At 34.8% G+C, this 7,371-nt stretch overlaps 1 protein-coding gene across 1 annotated transcript in view; it reads left to right on the forward strand.

Annotated features, from left to right (window-relative positions):
* The window catches only part of LOC122811463 (class II histocompatibility antigen, M beta 1 chain-like), a 66,066-nt gene extending 59,737 nt beyond the window's left edge, over positions 1–6,329 (forward strand). The window contains exon 6 of the mRNA XM_044083318.1: positions 2,289–6,329. The gene's annotated coding sequence lies outside the window, so the exon portion shown is untranslated. The remainder of the gene's footprint in view (positions 1–2,288) is intronic.
* The last annotated feature ends 1,042 nt before the right edge of the window (positions 6,330–7,371 follow it).

Here is a 7,371-nt window from a genome sequence, read left to right on the forward strand (position 1 = left end):
TACATCTTAACTGTCCAGATTTTCACAGAATGTACAGATTTTTTGCCTCAAAATGTTGGTCTGTTCCTAATAAAAATTTTGGTTTTCTGGCAAATTACTGCAATAATTTGAAGAATTAAAGTAGTAAATAATGTCATAAATTTGAGTTTCACACTTCATATCCTTTAGAAAATGCATTTTAATACACACCCTTTTATTCTGGCAACTTTCTAAGTTTATAATAGTAACATTTAAAATCTGTCCCTATTTTTGGGCCTTTGTATTTCCAGGTTTTGTTTAGATTTCTTGGACTAAGAGGTTGAGAGGTATGAATATACGTTCTCCTCAATAATCACATACAAGAACAAACACACCCACATATGAATATCCTTTATAAAAAATACTGTATAGAATGGTCAACCAAATCACATGGCTGACAATGTGTTCTTGACATCCCAGATGACTGACAGTGTCTCACATGGAAAATGTTTGATATTTTTCCTGTTGAAAATATCAAAAACACACCTGACTCAATGCTTATTTTTATAGAGCATAATAAGTAGGAATGTGCAGGAAAATGTTTAATTGAAAATGTTATAGGGGTTAATGTGTATGTGCAAGTGTTCACAGGTAAGACTTAGGGTAAGGAGATTGATTTACTGTTTCGCATGTTTGGTGTTGTGTGTGTTCTGTGTTTTGTCTTGGGTGCCAGTACTGTTATGGAAAGGGTTTTAGAACATAATATGTACAGTTAGAGTTAGGGAAAGGGGTAGTGTTAGGGTAAGGTAGTGAAGGGGGTGGTACAGCCAGCCTTCCATAACATTACTGCTAATCAAGAAATGCTCAGACCCAGAAGCATATACCAAAACATAGACCAAACAAAAGTTATTCTCTTACCTAACTGTTACTCTAACCTACCAACACTTGTGCAAACACTATCCCGTACCTCACATCAGCCCATTTACCTCTGTCTACATTCTGAACTGTCAGCACTTTGAACTGTATCCATATGTGAACATATTTATTAGCACAGAGAGGAAATATGTATTGGATGGTGCAGTGGTACAGCAGTAGTGTTGTCGCCTCATAGCAAGAGATTCTCCAGTTCGATTCTCAGTGGGGTGCCTTCTGTGCAGAGTCTGCATGTCCTCCCTGCGTTCATGTGGGTTTTCTCTGGGTGCTCCAGTTTTCTCCCACATTACAAAGACATGTGTCTAGAGAGTTTCTCCCTAGGCCTCTACTGAAAATTGGCTTTGTTCTAAGTCGGACTTTCCCAGTTAACAAAAAATAAAATATGTATATATGCATCAGGAGACAGAATTATTGTATCTTATAACAACTTAAGCATACTGTTTGTTCTATTTTATGGCTTAAACATACACAATACTGTCAACATGTTGATACTGCAGTTCTGAGTGGCAACATTCTGAACTTTCAGCATTTTGAAATGTACCCACAGATTTATATATATAAATCATAGAAAAGGAATGTGTCTGTGTGTGTGTGTGTGTGTATATATATATATATATATATATATATATATATATATATATATATATATATATATATATATATATATATATATAAATATATAAATATAAGAGGGTCAGAGCAAGAGAAAGAATGTGTGCCTTATAACAACCTAAGGGTTGTATTTGCTCCATTCTATGGCTTAAACACACACAATACATTTTCATGTTGCTTATATAATAGTTTTTGCAATTTAACACATTTGTTTTATACTATATCTTATTAATTTTTATTGTTTTTATTCTTATAATTTGTAGGTTTTTATTCCGATTTTTCAATGCTTGCTTATAGTATTTGAATTTGAAGTTGGTATATTATTTGAAATGAGTCTTCTGACCATGAAAGCACTAAAATGGTGAAAATAATTCCCCAGAGAACAAGTTGGTAGAATGTTTCAAAAGAACATGTGTAAGAACTAATGAAACAGTTTGAGAAAAGATAGTAGATGTCACAGTTAAAAAGAATCATTTTCACACAAAGGATAGTAGATTTATGAAAAAACATCAAGAAAGTTGTTGGGTCAAAAACAGTTATGCATGAAGCAGATATATGATAATTTAATGCAGAATGTAAGAGGAATTAGATGATTAATTTACTAGAGTCTGCAATATGTGTAATAAGCAGGAAAATGGGCAGACTTGGTGATCTTAGTGGTCTTTGTCTTAGAACTTACATTGAAACAGTAGTTGCTACTGTACCCTTGTTTGCATAAGTATGCTTTGCACTATGATGAAGCTGTCAGCATGGCTAGAACTAACCCATGTGCACTTTTCTTCCAGGTACCTTCTTGCTGGTTGGGAAGAAATAATTGATAGAGGCTTGAAAACACCAAACGATGCTGTTACTCATCTGAGTCACAGTTTCAGGTTCCACCAAAAACTCCCACTGTGTGGCTTTCATTTCTTGTTTGCATTGTGCAATTTTGTTTAAGCAAAGTTTTCAGCAGTATAAACAGTTACTGCATTGTTTTCAGTGGTGAGGAATAGCATCATCAGGTTGTCAAACTGTTTGTTTACAGACGTTAGGGCCAAGATTTATAACCAGACATACAACACACACATCACTTTCTTTTCACATATTTTGTTGTGTTATGACCACACTACTGCTTGTCCCATCTGGTGGTCATATATAATATTTAAATGAAGCAGAAAAATTGAAATAAGCAGTAATACAGGGCACCTAGAAATTTCCTCACTTGCTGCCTTATTTTCCTGTTAGCTGTGCTAGAATATGTTTAGCCAAGAAACTACATTTTTATTTGGCTAGAAGCAGCTCAAGTTAGCAAAGAATGAAAATCATTTTCCATTAGCACTATTTAATAAACCTGGTGTTTTGTGAAGCTTTCACTACAATTCTTAATGGTTTAACATCTACATCAAAATTACAATACAATTACCGCCAGATTATAACTTCGATGGTACTCTCACGTGAAGGGTTATAGATAGGATGGAAAATCAGATTTGCCTTTTTCACTTCATACATGAATGGGGGCAACCATACAGAGAAGTAAAAAATGAAAAGCATATTCTGCACCTGATACCTACTATACAGAACCTGATGAACAACTCTATGTTTAGTTAGTAGATTTCCCAGTAATACACTAATACTTTGCTAAAGGTCAGTGCATCATCAAAATAAACATACAAAACCTTAGAAATTTGTGTCTGAATCCAAAATCTCTAATAGAATGGATAGCAGCTCTAAGCAATTCACTTTTGATGGACCATGCATGTTATTTAAATTACATAAAATAGGATATTCTTAGGGTTTTGGTTAGGCGAAGGACTACTTAAAGCTAAAAGCTTCCAGGATATGTAGAGTCTCTATCAGTACTATGTGCTTGCACATGAAATACTGATAATTCCTACAAATAAAATGCATATAACCTTTTTGTTCTTGGTGGAAATTAGTCCATATTTACTCTATGTACATAGCTCAACATATAATTATAACTTAACCCGTTTCTTTTTTAAGGAGAGGGTGAAAAGTAATGGGGACAGCATGTTTGCTGATTTGCTGGATGTCAGTATTTTGTTTAAGTTTTCCAAAGTGACTTGTGTTTATAAAAATGCTAGAAGGAAGCTTGGGTATTAGCTTGAAAGCAAATGTTTCAAGTTAGACTTTAGAAAATTGTATTTCACAGATAGGGCTGTTGGTACATAGGATTTACTTGCTGAGAAAGTGGTAAAGGTTTTGTGGTCAGAGCAGTCAAAGTTGGTTGTAGCAGAGCAAGGAAGTGCAGGTGCATTGCAGGTTAACCAGAACAATTAGAATGGCTTGGAAGACTATGGCTATTCTATTTGATATCTTCATATATTATGTAGAACCCATCTTAAGGTTTTAAGTTACATTACAAATGAAACATGTTAACTGTCAAGAGACAAATGTTAATCTGATTGCATGAAAAGATATATGCACAGTCAATCTCGACTTTACGACTTTGGAATTACAGGAATGAGACTTTTTCCCAGTTACAAGAGTAGCTAGAAAGCAGGCCCATAATTCTAACAAATAGATAAATAAATAAATACAGAGAAGATCGTTGTTTTGATATCAGCCATTACCCTTCTTGGTCATCTGGCAGTGTGATGGCAAGTGGGTCATAGAAAAGTCATAAATAGTCTCTGAAATGGGTGAAACATCAGAATGGAACAGGTTGTCCTACATTTATTCAGACTAGGCCTTTAGGATACTTTGAATACTCCAGGTGCCCTGTTGGCAGGGATGGATGCAGTATATTGTATCATTTAGCGAGACGCATCATCCCATTAGCCAGTCAATGGCTTGAAAAGCACAACTGATCCATGAGGTTAATTTTGCATAACTTTTAGCTCAGTCACCTGATGGGGCCATATAACCTTTGATGATTTGCACTTCAGCCACAAAGATGAAATAACTATAATAACAATCATGAAAACAATGGCAGAAGCCAGGTCCTCTGCTTTTCAAACATTTACAGTAGTAGATGAGCTGACTCTATCTTGCCTAAATTGTCATTTACTTACTGAACATAATAATAATACTCATTATATAAAAATATTGGCATAAAGGCATCTCTAAGGATAGATTGCAAAAGCATATGTTGGGTACTTACTTTTCCCATATCCAAGAGGGACATTGATGCTAAACCAGGGGTGAATTTGTGATTACCCATCTATTGAGCCAAGTTAGATTTAAATAGGGTAGGAGACATACTCTGCTTTATGTGGAAGGGAAGCCAGTTCTATAGAAGTTATATAGTCTGTAATACATACCTATCTCCTCCAGCATGTTCTGTTAATCTTGCAAAAGAGACTGTAGTCCCTTGAGTATGTGTTTTTGATGCCACTGAACTTCTGAATGTTTAGTAGGTCTGACAGAACAGGTTCTGTTGAGGCTCTATTCATGAGGCAAAGGTTGCATCTCATCAGCCTGCATGACAGTAAGAAGAGAGACAAGGTTTTGAGGTAGTCTGCATTCTTTTGACAATATATGTCCTTGATTTATTTTTTAAGTGAGGCTTGAGTTTTTGTTTACTGAGGAAGCACTTTGGTCATCCCTGATGTGACAAGTGTTTGGATGAGTACTTACTGAATGGTCATTATAATCAATAGCTGGCCTAACAAGAGCCAAGTACAAAGGAACAATTACATCCCTAGATCTGGGCACTGTATTCTTTGATATAAGCTGTGCAAGGAAAAAAAAAAAAAAAAAAAAAAAGACTTCTTTGCACTAGTGAATATGTGTCGATCAAAGGACAATTCATTGTCAACATAGGTTTTCAGATTTCTAAATATGGGTCAGTTTTCAGGGAGACTTGTCAATGCGGTAGTTACAAAGGGAGTCATGTTTGCCAAAAGATGTGATTAGACATTTCTTGACATTTACTCTCAGTCCATGTCTTTGGCAAAAATTATTTGTTTGGGACAGACCCTCCTGTAGGATCATGTATTCTTGGGGGAGATTATGATGGAACCAAGTCTGCAGTCATCTGCAGACCTGGTCAGCCACTATCCCTTAACATTAGCTTTGATGTCTGAAAAGTAAATGCCAAAGAGAAGTGCCCATGGACTGAACCTTGGAGAAATTCACCAGTGATAGGCCTTTTGGAGGAGGCAGCGCTGCCCACCTTCACTCCTTGTGTTTCATTTGAGCCAGTTTGCTATCCAGCAAGTTACACAAGGGTTATGTAGGGGATAATGTTAAGGCATAATAAAAGAGTTTACTTACAGAAGAAATTAATTTATTCCCGGATTCATCCAGTAGTTAACATTTTTATCCCACAATAAAGACTTCATTAGACTGAAATGAAACAGTTCACAGTGCACATAAATAGAAGTCCTTCTAATCATGTGATTACTGTTTGAGCTTTTTTTTTTTTTTGATAAGCCATAAAAGTTTCCATATCATTTAACCTAGAGAAAGTACAAGCATTTAATTTAAGTTGCCAGCTGTATTCTTTCCAAACCAAATAATTCTCGATGCTCATCTGTACTCAGAATTTTTAACTTCATTAACTGCATTAACTGGTATGAAGAACGAGTAAACTGTAAAAAAATAACAAAAACAGGCAACCTTGAGTCCAGGAAGCAAGCTTATAAACAGAAATAAGCCAAGAACCAAAACTTCTCCTTTTAACGCGTAAATTTAATATCACATAAAACAAGCGTTTTCGCCGTGACTCCTGTCACAGCTTCATCAGAAAGAAACAATTAAGACAGCTAAAAAACGCCTATTTAAATAATAAAACAGGAAGTGAACAAATAATTACATTTCCTGCAGAAGCTCATTATACAGGTTTGATATAAACCTAACAAATCATCACCTCACTTCGTGGCATAGTAGTAAAAAAATAAAAATTATATGTGAATCTAAACAACACCCTAAAAGGTGAATATAAAAATAAAAATAAAAAGAAGCTTAATTTACAAATGTACATAACTAGTGTGTTTAAAATAAACATATTTACATCAGTCTTAATCTGTATTAAAAAATACATAGATCTGTATGCACCCTTTGAAAATATTAACACAGAAAGGGAATAAAGTCACCTATAATAACTCTTTAATTTTAATACAGTTGATATATTGCAATTCTCGTTAAGACCAGGTGGTCTAAAAGCATCCAGATTTAACTGCCATAACAGTTCTACATTTTCAAGAATTATTGAAAATGGACCTCCCCGAATTGATGGAACGACCTGGTCAATACCCATAAAGCTAAAATTATGGCCTGGGTTGGTATTCACATGTTTAGCTAAGGCATTTTCTGACAGGGATTTTTTTATAGCATATGAATGTTGATATACCCTCTCTTTCAATTTACGATTAGTTTTCCCTATGTAAAAAGATGGACAACAATTACATAGGGCGATGTAAACAACTGATTTTGTTTCACAAGTAATCTTGTGATGAATTAGAAACTTTTTCTTCTTTACTGTGAATGAGTTGCTGTTCTCATGAATTTATACATGTTACAAAAGCCACATTTAAAAGATCCCCTGAGCTTCTGCAGGAAATGTAATTATTTGTTCACTTCTTGTTTTATTATTTAAATAGGCGTTTTTTTAGCTGTCTTAATTGTTTCTTTCTGATGAAGCTGTGACAGGAGTCACGGCGAAAACGCTTGTTTTATGTGATATTAAATTTACACGTTAAAAGGAGACGTTTTGGTTCTTGGCTTATTTCTGTTTATAAGCTTGCTTCCTGGACTCAAGGTTGCCTGTTTTTGTTATCATTAACTGCATTACTTAGAAGAGGTTTTCCTTTGTCACATACACTGGAATGTTTATAAAGGGCATTGCTTTTTAACTTTATTTCAACAGCATGCATATGTTCATACATTCTAAAGTGCAGCTGTCTTGCTGTTCTCCTTACGTAGGAT

The sequence above is a fragment of the Protopterus annectens genome, chromosome 9.part0, assembly GCF_019279795.1.
Source record: "Protopterus annectens isolate FY-2018-M chromosome 9.part0, PAN1.0, whole genome shotgun sequence".
NCBI lineage: Eukaryota > Metazoa > Chordata > Ceratodontiformes > Protopteridae > Protopterus > Protopterus annectens.